Genomic DNA, 21,359 nt, shown 5'->3' with positions numbered 1-21,359 from the left:
GCACCTCTATAAAAGATTGCAATTTCCCAACCGGAGGCATGCAGTCCCCCAACTGTCTTAAAGGGACCCATTTTCAAAGTTTAGCCTTTCTTTTTGTGGGTGCAATCAGTTGTGCACTGAAAAACTGCAGCCACAGTTGGATAACTGCAGGCACAACAGGCCACGAGAGGCCTCTTTGCTCCAAATTTTGTACCTGCAACTAATTGCACTTACAGCAAATGGGAGTGTGATAGGAGCTTTTTTAAAAATTTGGGCCAGTAAATTCTCCATGGAGGAAATGGGCAAGGAAAGAGACAATTACTCACTTTCTTAAAGACAAAGGCAAATAGAGACATCCTTTCTTCACACACTCGATGTAGTCCTGTAGGGTATGGTCTGAGAGCCAAGAACCAGGTACTGCAAATGCCCTGATCACTGGGACATTGTCTGGGACTTGGTGATATTTTACAAAGAAACAAGACATAATCTACTGACAAGTACATCTAAAAAGATGTTAGTGAAGTTGAGACTATTAACTTTGATGATAAATTAATGAAGTGTTTTAGAATCAATGGCAAAAGGGAAAAAAAATTGGTGTTATTGTTGTTACTTTTCATTTGCTTGGCAGATAACCAATGTAAAAAAAATTGAGATAGTAGACTCTATATTTGAATTGTGAGGGAAATCATAAAACAACTTAAAGTTATCTATCTATATACATACAAATTACATATTTCTATATCACATACACATATATACATATACATATCTTATATGTATATTTTATTTTACCTTTTTTTCTTGATGAGTTTAGGAGAAGGACAGTTTACCTTTTAAGGGATGCACGAATTTGACCTGGGTTACTCATAGTTCCCAAAGGCTAGATACCTGCCTGCAGGGGCTTATGAAGTATGTCCCTCAGAGACCACATTCTACCATCTCTCTTGTACAATATGGTAATAAGCAAGTTGAGATTGAGCCTTAAAACTTGTTTTCTACCTTTTGTAGATGACCATAAATTAAGTTAATATTCTGATAATAAGGTATCAAACCCAAAATAACATTGGTAATTTGAGTGACTGTTCTCACAGAAACAGTTTGAAATGGAGTTATATGTCAGTTACAAATTTCATCACCAAACACAACAGAAAAAGTGTTAGTGGTCCTAGGTAAGTCCTAGCAAATTGATGGGGAGTAGCAGAATAGCAGTTAAAAAGTAGAGAACTCCCGACAGTCACACAGAGCAATGGAAAAGAGTGGCTTTTGTGGAGGGAAATTCACACACATGTAGCCAATTTGGCAAGTGAATCAAGAATTGGGAAAAGACAGTGCCTTTAACCAGTGATGCCAAGAAAACTGGATGTCCACAATCACTGGTCTTGTCTTGCACCATTCACAAAAATCAACCTAAAATCATCCAAAGATCTAGAGGTAGACTTGAAATTGTAAAACTTTCAGAAGAAAAGTGGGAAAAGTGTCATGGTATTGGCATGAGCAATAATTTTTTTATATGAATCCAAAAGCACAGGAAACAAACAAAAAGTAGGCAAGTGATATTACATCAAAATAAAAAGGTACTGCACAACAAAGAAAACAATAAACAAAAAGGCAAGCTATAGAATATGAGAAAATATTTACAAACTATATGTCAAAAGGTGTTAACTTCAAAAATATAAAAGGAATATTTACAATTCAATAGCAAAATAACTAACAAATTTTAAAAATAAGCTTTCAAAATTTTATATGCATATATGAATATAACACAATAAACCTGCTAGTCTTCTTTTTTAGTTATTCACAGTAGATCTTCTCTAAGTACAATTATTGGTTCTTTTTTGCCTTCATAAATGTACTTTGTTGGGTTTTTTTTGCATTACAATTCTTAATACACATATAGACCACAATTTTTGTATCTCTGTTTGTATATAAAGTATAGATGACAACCAATTTGAGTCTTCATACATGTACTTTGGATAATGATGTCCATCACATTTCACCATCCTTGAAACCTGATACTCTTTATAATTAATATGCACTAATTTAAAACTGGGTTAAGAACTTGAGCAGACTTTCCTTCAAAAAGAATATATAGGAAAGGCCAGCAGGTATATAGAAAGATATCCAGGTCACTAATCATCAGACATGCAATCAAAACTACAACAAAATATCACCTCACACCTGTTAGGATGACTTTTATCTCCCCTCCCCAAATGACAAAAATGTTAGCAAGGATCTGGAGAAACTGGAAGACTTGTACAGTTGACAGGAATGTAAAATGGTGCTACTATGGTAAAACAGGCCAATATAAGCTATATATATGAAAACAAATGCTGTTATTGGTACCAAAATATATTTAGTGCTGTGTTGTTAAATTTTGTATTTACAGTAAGAGCTAACTATTAAGTAAACATGCAAGAGACCTTAACAAAAGTATTTTTTTTCTTTTCGTATTTTAATATATGAATACTACCCAGGATTACTACCTGTGCTATAATAAAGTTGCACAAGAGAAGTAAGAGGAAGGACACCTGGCCCTTAGCTGTCTTATTTGTTTTTATCTGGGTTGTGCGGGCATGAGAACCTAGCCTTCCTTAAAAAATCCCTTCAAGTTAATAAAGTGCAACTAGAAATATAAGTTAACCCCCAGAAAACTTAGTCCAACATGCACCAAGATTGGAATTATTTTAATGGGAATGTTACCTCCTCCTCTTTCTCTCTCTTTTCTTTTACATTTTATATAAAAATACAGCCCCTATCATTGTTCTTTGGAGAGTATTAAGTAAGGAATTTATTTTCTTTATGACTTCAGCTGAATCTCTTTGTTCAGCTTTGGTCTTGTAGCTCAAAAGGGGAAGAAGAAGTTGTAGTTGATTCAAGAAGCGAAATCCAAATGCTATAAGCAATAGAATTTTGAGACACATTCAGGAAATTATTCCACAGAGAGGATAGTAGAAGAAGACAAAAGTATTGAAATGATCTATGAGGAAATTGTAAGGTTATTTTCCTCTAGAGGTAAAATAATAACACTTGGGAAAATGGACTTAAATTAGGAGCAATTTCATATGTACAGAAAGATACCCCATTAACTGCAAAAGCTAAAAATAGTTTTAATGAACAACAAAGAGAAGCTATAAAATATCAATCCTTATCATTAAAAAAATGTCCTATGCAAATAAGGCATTCAATAAATAAGCAACTGTTATTGGAACTGAATGATGATGGCAATAGTGAAGATCTTTAGAATGAGTTCTTGCAAATTTCCATAACAACTTTGCACTATCTACTCTTACTTAGTACTCACCTTGCCAAATCCAAACACTGGATTAACTCTGCCAGGCGCTTTCTCCATACCTGTTCCAAAGCTTCACTCAGCCAATGTTGGCTGATCCTGGCTAATGATGATTTTACTGTAAAAATAAAATTCTAGGCTTCAAAAGAGTCATATACTCTGTCCTGCAAGTTTTCAAAGTTTCCCTATTAAATTGAGCCTCAAAGAAAATAAAGCCAAGTCTTTGCCTCTCTCTGCAAAGCTGTATTTTACTATAAGCTTACCTTGTTTTAACCTTCACCTGGAAAATAGATGCTATCGGTTGGGGAAATCCATCATCTTTTATGTATTTTTTTAATTATCAATCTCACATATATCTCCCCTGTCTCAACTTTTTCCTTCAAAATTACAGCTGCTGAAAGCCTCCTCCGGAATTCAAAGGCTAGTTCCTTTATTTAGTTTCTGAAACTTATTCCCTCATCCTTCTCAAGAATTTTTTGAAATTTGTCTGTTGCTTTCTCTATCCAATACTTGTTCTTTATTGAATAGATATACAAACTAAGCAGTATGAACACATGGATAAACAAATGAAAATCATAAGCTATATTAGCCAAAGGATGATCATTGACCACCAGTATTAATTGTCTTATTCTCCCTTGTTAAAAGCATCCATGGTGTTAGTTGGTTCCTTGAATACCAATTATATTCCCCATCTTATTTTTGTGGTTAAGTATATTCATATGAATGAGTAAATAGGCACAGGCTTCATCCCATTGGAAGTATCCTTACTGAGGGGATCTGAGCTTTTCATCACTGCCTCCTACATCAATATTGGCAAATTATGAAATTGAAAATTCTGGATTTCTTACCTCCTGTGTTAGCTTATCATCATTGTGACAAAATGCTTGAGACGATAAACTTAATAAGAGAAAAGATTTATTTTGTCTATGGTTTCAGATGTTTCAGTCCATGATCACTTAGCCCTGTTGCTCTTGGGCCTGTGGTGAGGCAGAACATCATGGTGGAAACATATGGTAGAGCAAAAGCTGCTCACATCATTGTGGCCAAAGAGCAAAGAAAGAGACGGAAAGAAGTGGGATCCAAATATCCCCTTCAATGGCACACACCCAGTGACCTAACTTCCTTCCACTAGGCTCCACCCTTAATGGTTCAACTACTTCCCAAGTGCACCACAGACTCGTGACCAGGCTTTCAATATAGGGGCCTTTGGAGAACATTCAAGATCCACACCAGAACATCTTCAATCATCAAAAATGGGGGAGAAACAGACATTCATATAGTTTTAGCTGAAATTGTTTCATTTCTCCCAATTGTAGCCCAAACAAATCCTTACTGACGTACTAACATTTCCTAGAACTCCCGTCTTCAAAATGATTACCATACCACTCAACATTCCTTCACAGATAAGTGCTTTCAGTCATCTCTATCTGTAGCTGTTTATTCAGTGTTTTCACTGCTGTGACAAAGAACCAGAAAAGAACAATTTTAGAAAGGAAAAGTTTATTGGGTTTTTGGTTTTTAGAGATGTTAGTCGTTAGACAACCAACTCCACTTTGGGATACCTGAGGTGAAGTGGAAAATCATGGTGGAAGGGTGTGGAAGAGGAAATCAGCTGAGGACACAACACCAGGAAGCAGAAAGAAAAAGAAACTCCTCACCATGGACAAAATATACACCACAAGGGCACCTACCCAAGGACCCACCTTCTCCAGCTGTATCCTACCTACCTACAGTTACCACTGAGTTAATCCTTATCAGAGGATTAACACCCACCGTGATTATGTGAAGACTCTCATGATCCAATCATTTTACCTCCCAGCCTTCTTGCATTGTCTAACATATGAGCTTTGAAGGACACCTCATACCTTAACCGTTAACAATTAGCCTTCACGTGCTCACTGGCATTGTATTTCAACCCACTGCCAGAATCCCTAAAGGGACTGATGGTGTCAGGCTCACTAACCTCCATCTATCCAATCCTCATCTTACCTAAAATACTAGTGGCATTTCATGTCATCCACTCTCTTTCAGAAAAAATCTCTCTTTTCTAACATTCTCTGACAACACACACTTCTGAGGTTTTGGTGTTTTGGTTTTTTTTTTTTTTTTTTTGTATTTTTGTTTTGTTTTGTTTTTAGTCTTCAGTGCTACTCCTCATTCTGCTTGGCAGTCTTTTATTTCAGTTGCCTACTTCATTACCCCTCTTTTAGTTCAATAGGTATTTTAAACATAACATATCCACCATGGAACCCTGGATCCTTCCACCCCCACCCAAAATGTATTTCTATATCAGTTTTTCTCATCTTAGCAAATTCACCCATTTGTTCTATTTAGAATATGGGAATAATCCTTAATTCCATTCTCTGCCTTATTCTTTAGAACCCAAACCTTGAAGCAATTGCGGTTGAGCCTATTCAAACAAAAGCATAGCATCGGTCTCTTTCTGCCACAGTAATCCCAAGCATCATATTCTTTCTCCTAGTTCACGGAATGGCACCTGGTCTGGGTTCTCCAATTTTATTCTTTTTATTTACAATTCCAGAGTAATATATAGATAAATAGATAGATCGATAGATAGATAGATAGATAGATAGATAGATAGATAGATAGATAGATAGATAGATTTATATATATATATTGATCCAAGCTCCACAGTAGACTGTTACCACAGTGAGAGAACAATCTAAGCTTCTTAACATGGACCATGGAGAGAATATCCTCCTCTATCCTGCAGGTTTCCTTCAGTTTCTCAGAAAGACTGAAGTATTTCCCACTCCTGCTCTTTTGTGCAAGCCACTTCTTCTCTCTATTCCTCTCTCTTTCTCTTCAAATCTATCATTAATTATTATTGCCTCAGCAAAACCTTCACTGGTCACTTTATTAAGGATCTATATATCTATATATTTACATCTACATATACACACAAACTAAGCCTGTATAACTCTCCCCTGTTATTTCTTTGAAGCAATAATTATTTTTTTAAATAATAATTCCTGAGGTTTATTGACCTAATTATTTTAAAAATATTTTTAACATTTTTATTGAGGTATTATTTATTTACCATAAAATTCACCTGCTTTAAGCTTATATTCAGTGTTTTATGTTTTAACTAAATTTACTAAATAGTACAACCATCACCACAACTCAATTTTAAAACATTCCTTTATACCCTGACCGACTCTGGACCCAAACAACAAACTAATCTACTTGTTGTGTCTATAAATCTGCCTTTTCTGGACATTTCATATAAATGGAATCATATAACATATGGTCTTTTGCAACTGGCTTCTTTCATTTAGCATAATATAAAACATGTTATAAGCAAACATGTTTAACAATGAAATGTTATAACACATATCAATATTTCTTTCCTTTTTATTTCCAAGTAATATCCTATTGTATGAATATACCAAATTTTGTTTTTCTCTTCTCCAGATGGTAGTCATTTAGATTGTCTCCAGGTTTTGGCCAAATGTATTCTGCTGTGTAGTACTTACAATGCCTAATTATACATTTTTGAACTTGTTAATTTTATTTCTCTTGTTAAGCCTGTAGAACTGAGAGCAGTGGCCTGCTTGTTTTGTCACCAATGTGTGCCTAGCCCTTAGCATATACTTACTGTGGAATACTCATAACGTATTTATTAAAGAAAACAAAAAATAAATTACTTAAAAAATTACCTCCCCCCCACAAAAGGTAACTGACTACTTACTAACTCCATGCTGATTTCCAGATATCTCTTCCTAATGATCTTAGGACAATTTAGATGATGATGGAGCCTAGGAGAAGGGTGATTTTCTAATTTTAGTTAACATCAGCCCTGGTTGATAGAATTTTCCAAATGTGCTTGCACTTCACCTTCTTGTACTACTTTGGGAAATAGTAACCTGAGGTGAAAGGAGCCCACATTTTTTTGAGAACATTCGGCTCTATGTACACCTCTGACTATGAAAAATCTTAGAACCAAACAAAAAGTATGATACTATTGCACATTTGTCTGTAGCTCAGGGAGGGAATCTTTGAACATTTTTGGGAAATTCCTTCCATACAGTGAAACCAGAGTACATCACCTGGGAACCTGTATATAATTGGAAAATCAGAGAATACTTTCTGCATGGGAGCTTATGTGAATCTTGCCAGACCTAGAATCCTGCTTCAGGTTTTAGTATAAGTAGCTTAATTCAGCATCGAGCATTTACATTCAGACAGACTTTATTTCTCAAGTCACCAACTAAGGAGACACAAATTCCAGAAATTGAGGTTATTGATGACATAAATAGAAACCCTCTATGCCATGTAAAAAAAGCAGTGAAAACCTGCACAAATATTTTTAATATGCAATATACATGATTGATTGAAATATGGATGTTTTAAGCAATTGCATACATATATACGCTGGGTGTCACCCTGGTAGAAAAAATCCCCATTGCTTTTTATGATTTCATTAAATAAAATTAGAGAACCTGTGAACTTCTCATTGGAAGCTACAAGTCCACAGAGAACTATAGTAATTTTATCCTACTTCTCAAGGAAAGAAAAAAACAAAAAAAAAAAGGCCCAAGATAATAAAAGCTAAGGAAGGCAGGCTAAATAATTTAGGCCTGCAAGAATCCAACATTAGGCATGTGAGGCGAATCTAGCCAAGGCTGTGAAGGGTTCAGGGTCTTATTCAACAAGTGGTAATAGAAGGTTGGGCAATTTTCTATCCTATAGGACTGATTCAGTTTTACAAAATATTTTAAACAAAAAATCTGAAAATAATGTAGCACATATTCATTCTCCAAATAGCCTATCTCCTCCCATATAATCACAATGTAAATGGTGTTTTTGAAGGATAACTGGAAGAGATCTTTGATGTGTGGATCCTATAACAATACTGGCTGTGAGTCTGCCTGCTATAGTTCTGATCTGGAAAGTACATTGTTGAAGGCTTGGTCCCCAACCTGTGGTGTTGTTGGAAAGTGGAACAGCCTTTAGGAGGTGGGGTCTAGTGGAGAGAAGTTAAGTCACTGAGGATGTTCCCTTGAAGGAGATCTTGGGACCTCAGTCTCTTCCTGTATCTCTCATTGCTTCCTGGTCCCCATGAAATAAACACCTTCTATCACATGCTCCTGTCATGACATGCTGGCTTCCCACAGACCCAGAAGCAAAGAACCAACCAACCATGAAATAAAATCTCCAAAAAAGTGAGACAGACTAAACCTTTTCGGGTTATAATTTGATCATCTCAGGTATTTTATAATAGTAACAGAAAACTGATTAATATACTAAGTGTTTAATTATTGCAAAAACAAAAAGGAAGAACAAAAACAAAGGTTCAAATAGCACTAAAAGTAATATCAGGATAATTTTCCTGTGGGCTTCAAGTTTTAGGTGCCACTAGGAGAACACTACAGATCCAAAGATAAGCCAGCTAGAAATGACTAGAAAATAGGGAGCAACCACTTAGAATTTGTCACAAAATTAGCTCTACCACTGACTGATAGCCATCAGCGAAATTGAGAATAATTCTAACTGAAAGATAAAAGAAAGTGGACAGAAAGGGGAAATGAGTCCACCACCCTTGCTCAGACATCAGAATGTAATTTAAAATGTTCTTTCTTCACATTTCCCTTCCTCTCTCAACTCCCATCATTACTGTCTTCCATGAAGTCACTTATGCTCTTTAACAATGTAGAATTGCCAGTTGTTTGAGGTTTTTAGAACTCCATTTTCCCCTTTAATTTCTTATTGAGTAATAGTCCCCCCCCCTTCAGTATTGGAAATTGAACCCAGGGATACTTCACATGGTGCTCCATCCTCAGCCCTTTTTATAATTTTACTCTTGATACAGGGTCTTTCGAGGTTGCTCAGGCTGACTTCAAGCCTGCCATCCTCCTGCCTCATCCTCCCAAGTAGCTGAGATCGTAAGTGCCCAGCTATCAGTTACCTTTTAACATTGGTAGGACTCTCTCAGAAAGAGGAAATCTCGCAGAAGGATGAAATCTCCTAGAAAGAGGAAAGGAGACGTAAGCATTCTCTAGTCCACATAATGGGAGTTCGGTCATAGCATTAAGTGGGAAATGATGTGTTTTAGTCAGGTATTCTGCTGCTGTGGCTAAAGGACCTGATCATATCAATTGTAGAGGAGAAGTTTATTTGAGGGCTCATGATTTCAAACGTCTCAGTTGAGAGAAGACAGGCTCCATTCCTTGGGGCTTGAAGTGAGGGCAGGACATCATGCCAAAAGACTGTAGCAGAGGCAAACAGCTCACATCATCAGGAAGGGGAGAGAGAGAGAGAGAGAGAGAGAGAGAGAGAGAGAGAGAGAGAGAGAGAGAGAGTCCACTTTACTTTCCAGGTACAAAATATTTATGCCCCAAAGCCATTCCCCAATCCCACTCCTCCAGCTATACCCTACCACTTCAAATACCACTCAGTTAATCCTCATCAGGGGATTAATTCACTGATTGGATTAAGACTCTCATAACCCAATCATTTTTCCTTTGAACTTTCCTGTATTGTCTCACATGTGAGCTTTTGGGAGATACCTCACATCCAAACCATAACATGGTCATGTAAAATTTTACTATAGTAATGTGATCCCTACAAGAAGACTCCTTTAGAGGAATGGTCAATTCTAAGGGACGTGGCTCTTATGTATATATTTGATATCACAGGCCAGGCAGCAGGTCTAAACCAGTTTTTGTCTAGGAGAATCACTGGTATTAAATACTTGGGATTGACCTAGGATAATTGGCATGAAACTGATACAAGCTCAAGTTCTGAGAAGAGATTTTACTTAGACCTAAGTGGACAGTGAGTGGTGTTCCAGAGAACTCCAGTTAGTACTAGTTTTGAATAAAGAGAACACTCGTTAAACGTGAGTAAAGAGAAAACAACAGCACCCATAACTTGGAGGATCAAGAAAATCATACTGCCAAATGTAATCGATTGCAGGTGATCTGTTCTCAGAAAATAAATAAAAAACAAATAAAACAAGTTATAAAAACAGTTTGACTTGACCAACAAAAGAGAAGATGATTTGGGATATATGGAACTGGAGAAAAATTCAAGAGAATAGACTGGGTGAAAGGAAGAAAGACACCACTATAAGATAAGTTGTGAGAAAAGTAAAAAAGAGAGAGACTGATGAAAAGAGAAAGACTTGCAAATATGGCTAGATCATGGGAACAGCACTTACTGAGTATGTCTCTTCCTACTCCCCAGGGGCTTCCCTACCTTGGGACTAAATGGAAAGTAAATCACGATCTAGGAACATGGCTCAATACTGAATGCAAAGTGAGAAAGTTTTTTTTTTAATTAAGTAAACTTTTAAGGAAAGTACAATAACATAATAATTGTACTTTCCTTAAAAGTTTACTTAATTAAAAAAAGAGACTGTCAATTACAAAGAAAAATAGAGATGATGATGATGATGATGATGATGATGATGATGATGATGATGATGATACTGCCAGGAGGTGGGATCTGGTAAAAAAGAAAAAGGCTCATCAGTTTCCCTGATAGACCCTGTATCAAAACCCTATCAGCATCACTTTTCTTCATCTTCCCTTTCCTAGAATCATGCATAAAATTGTTAAGCAAACTGGAAGGAAACTAGAAGGGGCCCAGTGAGCTTTTGTGAACTTGGTAGTCACTACTATAATAACTACATATTAATTCATTTGTGGTAGGAAGAATAATGTCCACCTTCAAGACATCCAGCTTCCAATTTAGGGAAACGTGCATGTCAAAAGGCAGAGTTGCAAATGTGATGAAGTTAAAGTTTTTGAGATGGAGAGATTATCCAGAATTATCTAATGTTACCAAAGGGGTATCAAGAGAGGGAAGCTAAAGGGTCAGAAATAAAGAAAGAGACATGACTAAAGTACAGTGTGGAATGATGGTGGGTCCATGAGCCAAGAAATGCAGGTGATTTCTAGAATCTGTAAAAAGCAAGAAATAGATCCTCCTCTAGAACTATCAGGAGTGTGGGCCTATCAGCCTGTTTTACATTTTACAGGTCTTCTAAGTGATAAGATATTAAATGTATTGTTTTAAAGTACTTAAATTTGTTGCAGCATCAATGGGAAACTAAGACGTATCTTAAAGAGTATTCCTGGAAATAAAAGCATAATGTTTTGGCATTTATAAATGAAGACTGTTTGAGAATAATTTAACTAACTTATAAAATGAATTTCCAATTTTTAACTGTTGAACTTTGTGTGATATGTAACTGTGATGTATCATACCATAAACTAAAAATGCAACTGCATAATTAAAGCAAGAACTGATAGCAGCAAAATGTTAAAAACTACATCAAAAAATGAAAACATAAAAAAATTCACTGATATTAAGAACAAGTTTCAGACACTGAAGCATTAAAAATTATAAGATTACGGTGCACATTGATTTTTAAGAATATGTATATATTAATAATGAACTGGAGTTAAGAGTCTAAGAATTTAGAAGGATCATGTACAAAGAATACATGGGAAGAAGCAATAATTAAAGAAAAAAATACTGTATAAGTTTTAAAAATAATCTGGACATATGCTTCAAGTGAATCCATAGCATTACAAGCAAATTCAATGAAAAAATAAAAAGATCAGTGAAATTATTAAATTATCAAAGTCAACAGCATATAAACAAGAGTAATAAAAAGAATATGAAAAGAAAACCGTACAAAATGAGCTGACCTCAGCCTTTTTCATTGGAAATGTTAAAGGTAATGGAGAACCTTCTGATTAGGTCTGTGATAAAGATGGTGACTGATCTATATGAGTGACGACTAACCAAATTCCCTCTAGTGTAAGAAGGCTTCAAAGGTACATTTGAAAATAATCTGGAAATTAATCTTCTATGCGTCATGATTCTTGAAAAGAAAGTCTCATTTATGTGCTGGTTAACTGTCATGGTTTAGGTATGAGGTGTCCCTCAAAAGCTCACTGATTTCCATGTCTGCCCTGAGCGGTCTTCCTCCTCCTCACCCGTCCACCATCATGTGCTGCCTCACCTTGGGCTCAGAACAGTGCAATCAGCCATCTATGGACTGAGACCTCTGAAACTGTGGGCCCCAAGGAAACTCTTTCTCTTCTACATTGTTCTTGTCAGGTCTTTTGGTCACAGCAATGTAAAAAGCTGACTCAAACACCAACTGAGAGATGAGTCAAAGTTAAGAAATTAGGAAGAGGGCTTTTTTTTTTTTTTCAAATTGGATTCCCATTTTAGAAATATATACAAATTAGGAAAGCATATGAGGGGATTATTATGTGTTCAGGGGGAATCCTGCCACCAGGATACCAGAATCGCTCTCCTTTTGCTGCTCTTAGCTCTTCCTCACTAACACTACTCCCTAGATCCAGGAAATAAGTTTTATGCACTACAGTTTGGGTTCCTGGGCTTGATTACCGCTTAAAACAGTCATCAGTGATGTTCTGTTCCAGCTTTCACTTCAGACGATGCTGCTATTTATACTTTTAGGACACTATGCTGAGCTAATTATGAACTATTTCCTCCTCACTGCCCTTGCCTCTTAGGAGAGATATGAAGAATGGCAAAATGATAATCATTTAATTCCCAATGAAATTGCCAAATAATATTTTTAAATCACTAAAACTCACAGTGAATGTGACCTTAGGTTTTTTTTGTGTGTGTGTGTGGGGGGGGACATTGATTTTGATTTTTTTATTTTAACTATGAAAACTTGATAAGAATCCTAAGAATGGAATATAATATCTCTTATAAATCTTCATTTTTATAGGTTTCTAGTTATTAAAAAGCACTGCCTGGAAGGTACTATAATGGGGATCTGAAATGTCCCCCAATGTCTCATTTGCTAAAGGCTTCATTCCTAGCCCACACTACTCCTGGGAGGTGGTGGAAGATTTAGAAGGTGGAGGTAGTGGAAAGAAATCAGGTGATTGGAGGTATGCCCTTGAAGTGGGTATTGGGACCCTAGCCCCTTCCTGTCTCTTTTTGCTTCTAAGCTGCCATGAGGTAAATAGACTTCCTCTTCCATGTGCTCCTGACAGCCATACTGTGCTGCCTTGCCACAGGCCAAAGCAACAGGGCAGATACTATGGACTGAAACTTTAGAAACCTCATAAATTGTCTCAGGTATTTTGTCATGGTGATGGAAAGCTGATTAACACAGGGGATTAAATTTCTAATATGTTTTGTTATAGTTATTCTACAATATGGATCTGTACAGGTGGACATAGAGGATGTGTATGTGTGAGAGAAAGATTACCTGTTTTATCTAAAATGAGCTACACTTCCTACATAAGAATTTTCCTACATAAGAATTTATTTATGGAATTCCAACTGACTTCATTGATATAACTCTAATTTATTCTTTTTCATGGTTGCATAAAGCTCCGTGTTATGGGTGTACCAGACTATATCTTTCTCAAAATACAAAGCTGTTCATATTTTTGTAAGCTATGTATGAATTACCCTTTATCTGCAGATTCCTTATTATTTTTATAATTTGAGGAAAAAAACTTTGTTTTAGAAAAATAAACAGAAAATTAAAGGATCTGAAATTCATTCAAAAATGAAAATGCTTAAAACATGCTATCCTATAAAGATTTGCATTTTAATTGATATCAAGCTTGAAAAGAAAAGAATGAAGATCTTAGGTAGTTCTAAACATGGAGTAAAGAGTAAATGAACTTCTCTAATAATCTGATTTGCAATTCTTCAGGTATTGAATCGGAGTTCACTATAGTGTTTGGAAACATAATAATGCCAAAAATCTGAGCGTGTGTTATGCTTGGACTCAGAGAAAGGGTAAGATATCAAGGGAAGCTTCCAAGTCTCTGGTGACAACAGTGGCCCTCTGTTTGTTTTTTTCTGATTTTTAAAAATTTGTGGTGAAATACGCATCATAGGAGATACATGATCTTAACCACTTTTTTTTTTCTTTTTTGGTACTAGAGATTGAACCCAGGGGTGCTTGACCACTTAGTCACATCCCCAGCCCTTCCTTTCATTTTTTTTTTGTTTTGTTTTGAGAGAGGGTCTTGCTTAGTTGCTTAAGGACTGGCTTTGTACTTGTGATCCTCCTGCCTCAGCCTCCCAAGATTCTAGGATTATAGGTATGTGCCACTGCTCCTAGCAATTTTAACCACTTTTAAGTATACAATTTAGTGGTATTAAATACATTCACATTGATTTGAAACCATCATCACTATCCAACTTGAGAACTGTTTTCATCTTGCAAAATTGAAATTATGCACCCATTAAACACTAACTCCTTAGTTTTCCCTCCCCCGTGTCTCTATTCTACTTTCTGTCTCTGTGAATTTGACATTGTAAGCACCTCACCTCATATAAGGGGGATCTAAAGTATTTGTCTTTTGTAACAGGCTTTTTTTTTCATGTAGCATAATATTCTCAAGGTCATCCACATTGTAGCACACACGTATTAGTAGTTTATTCTTTTTTGTGGCCAATCAATAATCTATTGCACATCGTGATGGACTAATCATTTGTATCTGTCAAAATTTCACATGTCAAACCTTTATCTCAATGGAATGGTTTGGAGGTTCTGCCTTTGGGAGGTAATTTTGTCCTGAAGGTCATGAGTGGGATAGTCCCTTTATAAGGCCAGAGAGCTATATAGCTTTTTTTATTCTCCCATGAGGGAATATAGAAATAAATTATTGATATGCAACCTGCAGAGTACCCCTGTCAAAATAGAACCATGCTGGTAATCTGATCTTGGACTTACAACCTCCAGAACTTTCTAGCTTTTAAATCCCAATCCACTCAGTCTATAGTATTATTCTCTTTTGGAATCTCAGACTAAGATATAGATATAGATACACATATATACATATACATACATAGCATTTTGCTTATCCATTCGTTGTCTATCAATAGATAGTTGGGTGGCCTCCACATTTTAGCTAGTATAAATAATGCTGTTACAAACATGGGCATACAGATACCTCTGACAGTCCCTAGTTTCATTCTTTTGATTATGTGCACACACACATGGAATTGCTAGGTCGTATGATAATAATATTTTGAATTATTTTGAGAAACTATCAGCTATTTTCCACACTGGCTATTTTTATATTCTCACCAAAAGCTTGCAATAATTCTAATTTCTCCATGTGCTCAACAACACTTGTTATTTTCTGGTTCTCATTTTTTATGGTAACCATCCTCATGGGTGTGAAGTGGTGTTTCATCTGTGCTTATTGGCAATTTATGTATCTTCTTTGCATTTTGTTTTGAGATTGACACAAAGGCTTCTTCCCACAGAGGTAGCTGATATTCAGTCCTTCTGGGGCCTCATAGAAGATACATTTTCCCTTACTCCTAGAGAATTCCAGACTAAGTGAAGGAAGAGTGCCAATATTTGCCTACAAAAAACAAAGCAACAGAGGCATCCTGACCCAGAGCAGCATTCCTCCACCAGCAGCATCCACTCAATGATAATAACAATGACAATGACACCAACAACAGAGATCTACTGACAAATACTCTCCTTCCTCTCTGCATGGCATGACTGTTGTTGCCCATGTGTATACAAGTGGTAAGTAAGCTCAACCAATTACTGCTTGTATAAGCTTGGACAAATGAGATATCATACTCACCTTATAGAATGGGCCTTGACTTCCTTTCCTGTAAGACTTGGAAAAACACTTCCAGGAATGTTAATAGGATCGAGCACTATAGATGCATGAAGTTGCTTTGAAATGTATTTAAAGCATAGAAATATTGCTGCATTGGCAGCTTATCAAAGAAGGCTTAATTTTCTTCTGTGAGCTGGTAAGCCCCCCAAAGTAATCATTAAGCCCATTTTTTTTGAATAAGATTAGTATTGCGATTTGAACTTGGTTGCTTAAATATGTTTACATATTATTAAAACCTCAGCTACAGTAAAGATGTAAAGACTTAGCCAAGGTAGGGTCTCCTATACAAAAGGTAGGATCCATAGGGCAAGGAGCTAGGCAATCAAACATCTTTCCTCCTTCTCCATCTAAAACTTCAGAAAGAGCTACTGGTCAGTGAGCACATACCTTACTGCCTAAAGAGCAATCTTTTATGAATCAGAAATGAGATTCCAGTGAGAGAGACAGGAACAGTCAAAGTTCAGGTGAGATGCACTAATCATGGCCTCCTGCTTAGGGTAACCAGGTGCATTTGGTCCTGAACACATCATTTCTATGTTTTAAACTTTGGAAAGTAGTAATGGAATTAATTATGTTGGTATCATGTTGATAGGCAAAATGTCCTATAAATTATGGCAGTGATCTAAAGAATTGAGCCAGGAGAATAGTTTGGTTTTGATAAGTAGCATAATTCAGACCAAAATGCCTCCCAGATTTGAACTTAAAAAGACAAAAAACAGTGATCATTCACCACTTCTTTGGCTGACACAGAGCTGGATGATGATCTCAATGTCTAGGACAAAATGAAATTTCTAGGAAAAATAAAAAACAGCCTGTACATGTTCTTTTGGATGGCATGGGATAAAGAGAATAAAAAGGGACAATTACAACATTGTAATCCATCAGACATCTCCTCGAGAGAAAGAAAGAAAGGAAAAAAAAAAAAAAACCCTTTCTATGTTCTACAAATTCTATTCTGGATGCATGAACTAGAACAGAGAACATTCTATACACACACACACACACACACACACACACACACACACATACTCAGGAGGAAAAAAAAAGAGGAGGCTGGGGACCACTTTCATGGCAAAGGAATCATAACCAATGTGTTGGAATTTCATCAATATGACATCATTCCCAATGTGATAGGGTAGAGCCCACCCTCCATTTCCCCTCCATCTCTCTCACACGCCCCCTTTCCTCTTAAGGAGATGATGAAGCTGCCTGCACAGCACAGAAGGATAATAAAAACCTGTATCCCTTAAGCTGAATTCAGCCCAATGAACTGCACAAACAGCAATAACCAAAACAAAGCTAGCAGGAAACGTTTGCACACAGCATCTGTTATGATCGCACAACCACGAGACAGCTGTTTAATCCCAACTGTTAACATAAGATCATTTGTGTGTTTGAAGAGCGATCCCATTTGGATTTTCCCCTTTATTTATTTATTTTCTAGCTTTTCCAAGAGTGAGGCTTTCTCAGCTGTAGGATGCAATTTGTGTTTCTGGCTTTTTCCACTTTCACCCCCGGCTTCCGAATGAAAGGGGTGGTGTGGGTTTTCTAACTATAAATACTCAGAGGGGAAAGAAGACGGCTGTGTGGTCTCCTAGCTGAGAAGGGCATGGCCCTTTCTCAGCCTCTGGGACCTGCTTTCTGCTCCCCAGAACATTCATAAACCATGCTGGTTGGATTATGGGAAAAGGCCCTCACATGAAACGATTCTGGTGGTCTCTGCCAAATTCTGGTGCGGCTGAGGATTCTCAGCACCACCCAGGATTGGAAACAATCCCTGTGAAGTTCAGTTCCCAAATCCAAAAACAAAATCATTAGGTTCACAATTGCTTTGGAAGGTCAATGAGGATGTCAGCAGTTTGGGTGGCCTGAGTGCCCACGGAAGCGTGAACTGCACACCTAGAGAGCTTAAGATGGTGAGTGCCACAGTCATTCTTTTTCTTTTGTTCCATTTACATCGTAGCTCACTGCTTGCAGATTCCCCAAATGCTCAGTTGAGAACATGCATGCTTTCCTATTGAATTGCTGCCAACATGTCACACAAGTGGCTGATGACAGTGACAAGCAGTGCAGAGCTGACCACATGGTCCTTGGGTGAAAAGAGTTGGCCATGGAAATTTGGATTGGACAAGCATTAACCTTGAGAGTTGCCTGAAATTAGCATGACATTAATCTTTCTTCACATCCTCTCTGTTAATATTTCATCCCACTGAATCCTATGTTTTGGTCCCAACATGATAATAACATGAATAATACTAACTTTATCTTTTTGGGGAAAATTGAAAGCTGACATCCTTCCAGAGCCCGGGAGCAAATATCTTAAACCTGATTTTAGGACAAGTTCATTTCTAGGTTGTATCAACCTTGGAAATAAAAAAGACTTTTCAGTCTTCATACATTTTCAATTTTATATATATATATATATATATATATATATATATATACACATACATATAAAGTTTAAGGTAAGAGTGACTAGTATCTCTTTGAAATGAAGGATATCACAGTAACAATTCTTTGAGGACCTTTGAATTTCTCCTGAAATAACAACAGTTTCTCTATCATTCTTTGTAGCTCCACCTCCAACAATTATTGTTTTTTTTTTTTCCCCTGACTATGTACCCTCAAAGAAAAGTTAAAAGAGACTTCTGTAGATGTTAATTTTCTGAGATTTACAAAGAAAAGTAGAAGTCATTGGAGGGGCAACAGTCAAAAAGTTAATGGTAGAAAAAAATTAACTATTTTGGTCTGTCTGTGGTGTTATTTCTTATCATACTTAGATAAAATGCTTTTACCTTTAATATGACATTCTCAAACATGTGGAAAAGTTTGAAGCCCATAGTAGGGAGGGTGAGTGACTGTGGTCTCTCCAGATTATGAATATCCATCTTAATGTTCAACTTCCCCAACAGGGGACAAAATCACCAACATCTCTAATGGGAGAAAATCCTTTATCGACTGATTCATTTCCATGTTTTGTTTCTGCAGCTAGACAGGATATCCTGTCAAGTAGTGAAAAGGGAGGGAAATTTAGTGCTATCCGTTTCTGATTTGCCATTATTATTATTGTTATTGCTACTTTCAAACTGGTATTGTATTTATCTACTGATTTTCATATATGACACCTATTTTTGGTAATTTTCTTTTTCTCCTCCCTTTCTACCCTACTTGGAAAATCACCCTTAGCAGGATAAAGAAGGCAGTTTGTATTCACTACTTTAAAAAGACACATTTAATATTTTCCACCTTTGCTAAAACTAAATAATGAAATAGTCATCATGTTCCCTGAGTTACTGAAGAAGAAACGTTAATTTTATTTTCTTCAAGTGTAGAACCAATAGGGAAAACAGTTTCCACTGATTTTAGAAGAAGAGGAACTCAAGAGGAATTTCTCTCTACCCAAGCTTCAGAGAGAAATTCCACAGTGTGAGGAAGCCTACAGAAGTCACAAGTATCTCTTACATGCTCATTAGTCAGCTAAAACCAGGAAATAAATGTCCTACTGTTTTGTGATCACCCCCAGTTACTGCTGTAACAGGAAACATAAATGAGAGGAAGATGATCTGAGCAGAATCTGAGTCCCAGTTGGACACTGGCTCCATCTCACACCTACCTCCCTGTGAAATTCGGCCCTGGGGGAACACCCCCCCCACCCCCTCACCTTTTTTGAAATTGGCCACAGTTATTTTTGAACAACGTTTTATGAAAGTGTTTGTCTGGATTATCAGGCTTCCTTGCAATTTTGTCAAAACCAAAATATTACATTTCAAGGTATTATTTATCTTTCACATAAAGCATGAGGATTTTCTCATTCAATATACTTCAGAGTTCTACAAAGCACAAGACAGACCTTGGCCTACAGTTATTCATCATCAAATCATGATTTTTAAAAACAAGTGAATCGAAAGTGAGGCTGGGTAGGAAAAAAAAATTGCTTGACTACAGACCAGAGAGAAAAACTTGAGAAATTAAATGCCCTTTAGCATTGTTTCATTTCTGCATCCACCCACCTTTTGCCCATCCACGTTTCCTGGTTTTTCCACGGTCTCTGTCCCGTGACTTCATGGGGTGCCATTCAAGGTTCCAGCTCTGATTGTTTTAATCTGTATTTCCCTTACAGATTAGACTGGAGGCCAAAGGGAGTTTCTGTTTACCCATTATCTACTCCTCTGATTGTTTCATAGTATATCAATTTTCTTTGTGACATGTAGTAATGAGTTCTACTTGAGAATTTATTCAATTCTTTTTAGTGTATGTACATGGGATAAAACTGGGAGGACCTCCAAAATTAACCTTCCACACATCATTTGAAAGCTTGTATCTGAGGGTAGGTTTTGAAAGACAAAGTATTCATAATTTCGAGTACATTATTGGTCTGTTTTCTCTCTTTGAGCTACCACTTCCCCAACAATTCACATATATCATGGGTGCTAATGGAGACCATGTCCAAGCCTGGCTCAACTCCATCTACCCCCGTAAACCTCACTGAGTCTAACTCTACTTTATACAAAATGCTCATTTAATTTCACTCATTAGAAAGATTCCAGAGAATATTTTTTACCTTGAAATATCTGGTTTGAATATGTTAACTGAATTTGTTTTCTTTTTTTTTTTAAAAAAATATAAATTGATAGAATTGATTAGTAATTTGGATATTGGAAACAGAATGATTCTTTTCACAATTGGGTCCAAGAATGTTCACTTTTTTAAGGCTTTTCATTGAGCAAAACACACATTGAGAAAAAAAAAAAAGCTCTAAATAAGCACAACCAGAAAAAAAAAGAACAAACAACTTATTCCACTTGATTTCTGATATATTATTCACTCAAACACCTGAAGTGGTAAATAGAGGCAATTATCTCAAACACCTTTTCTTAATCATAGGGACCATGTAAGTAAGCAAGTTCTGGGCCCCATTTTTTTTTTTACAATAATTATTTTAATTTACACTTGAGTTTACCTGTAAAGACACAGCTTTAGTACTGTGAGCACTTATAATGTATCCAAACTATGTAGCTAAATACATTTGAAAACAGTGATTTATCCAACTGGTATTTTCAATGGTATTTTCACTGCTCTCTAGATACTTTTTCACATTACCTTTTTTTTTTGGCATTTTCCAAATTTTCTGTAATGAACACTGATAATTTAAAATTATAACATTTATACTTTGAAAGAAGTGAACATATCAAAAATTATTTTATAAAAAAAAATACCTTGAACTGGTTCACAGAGATTCCCAGTGGGCGTTGTGAGATGGGAGATTGTTGCAGCCACCTTTGGAAAATTCAATCCATCACAGAGCCCATCTGTTAATATGTGGTGCCTGACCACTTCCTCTCCTTGAAAACCGCATGCTGAATATTAAGAGCCACTTCTAGTTCAAAGATCTTATACCAGTGGGGAGGGTTGATTTCTAAGAACAGGCTGTTCACCTACAGCTCAGCTGTATTCCTTGC

At 36.4% G+C, this 21,359-nt stretch overlaps 1 long non-coding RNA gene across 1 annotated transcript in view; it reads right to left on the bottom strand.

The window, feature by feature from the left end:
• The window catches only part of LOC144378021 (uncharacterized), a 71,561-nt gene that overhangs the window by 12,003 nt on the left and 38,199 nt on the right, over window positions 1–21,359 (bottom strand). The window contains exons 3-4 of the long non-coding RNA XR_013439451.1: window positions 9,198–9,256; window positions 3,281–3,386 (exon numbers count right to left, since the gene is read on the bottom strand). This is a non-coding gene — a long non-coding RNA (uncharacterized LOC144378021). The remainder of the gene's footprint in view (window positions 1–3,280; window positions 3,387–9,197; window positions 9,257–21,359) is intronic.

The sequence above is a fragment of the Ictidomys tridecemlineatus genome, chromosome 5 (assembly GCF_052094955.1).
Source record: "Ictidomys tridecemlineatus isolate mIctTri1 chromosome 5, mIctTri1.hap1, whole genome shotgun sequence".
Lineage (NCBI taxonomy): Eukaryota > Metazoa > Chordata > Mammalia > Rodentia > Sciuridae > Ictidomys > Ictidomys tridecemlineatus.
The sequence above is the reverse complement of the archived record's forward strand: the minus strand, read 5'-3'. Positions and strand labels throughout refer to the sequence as shown.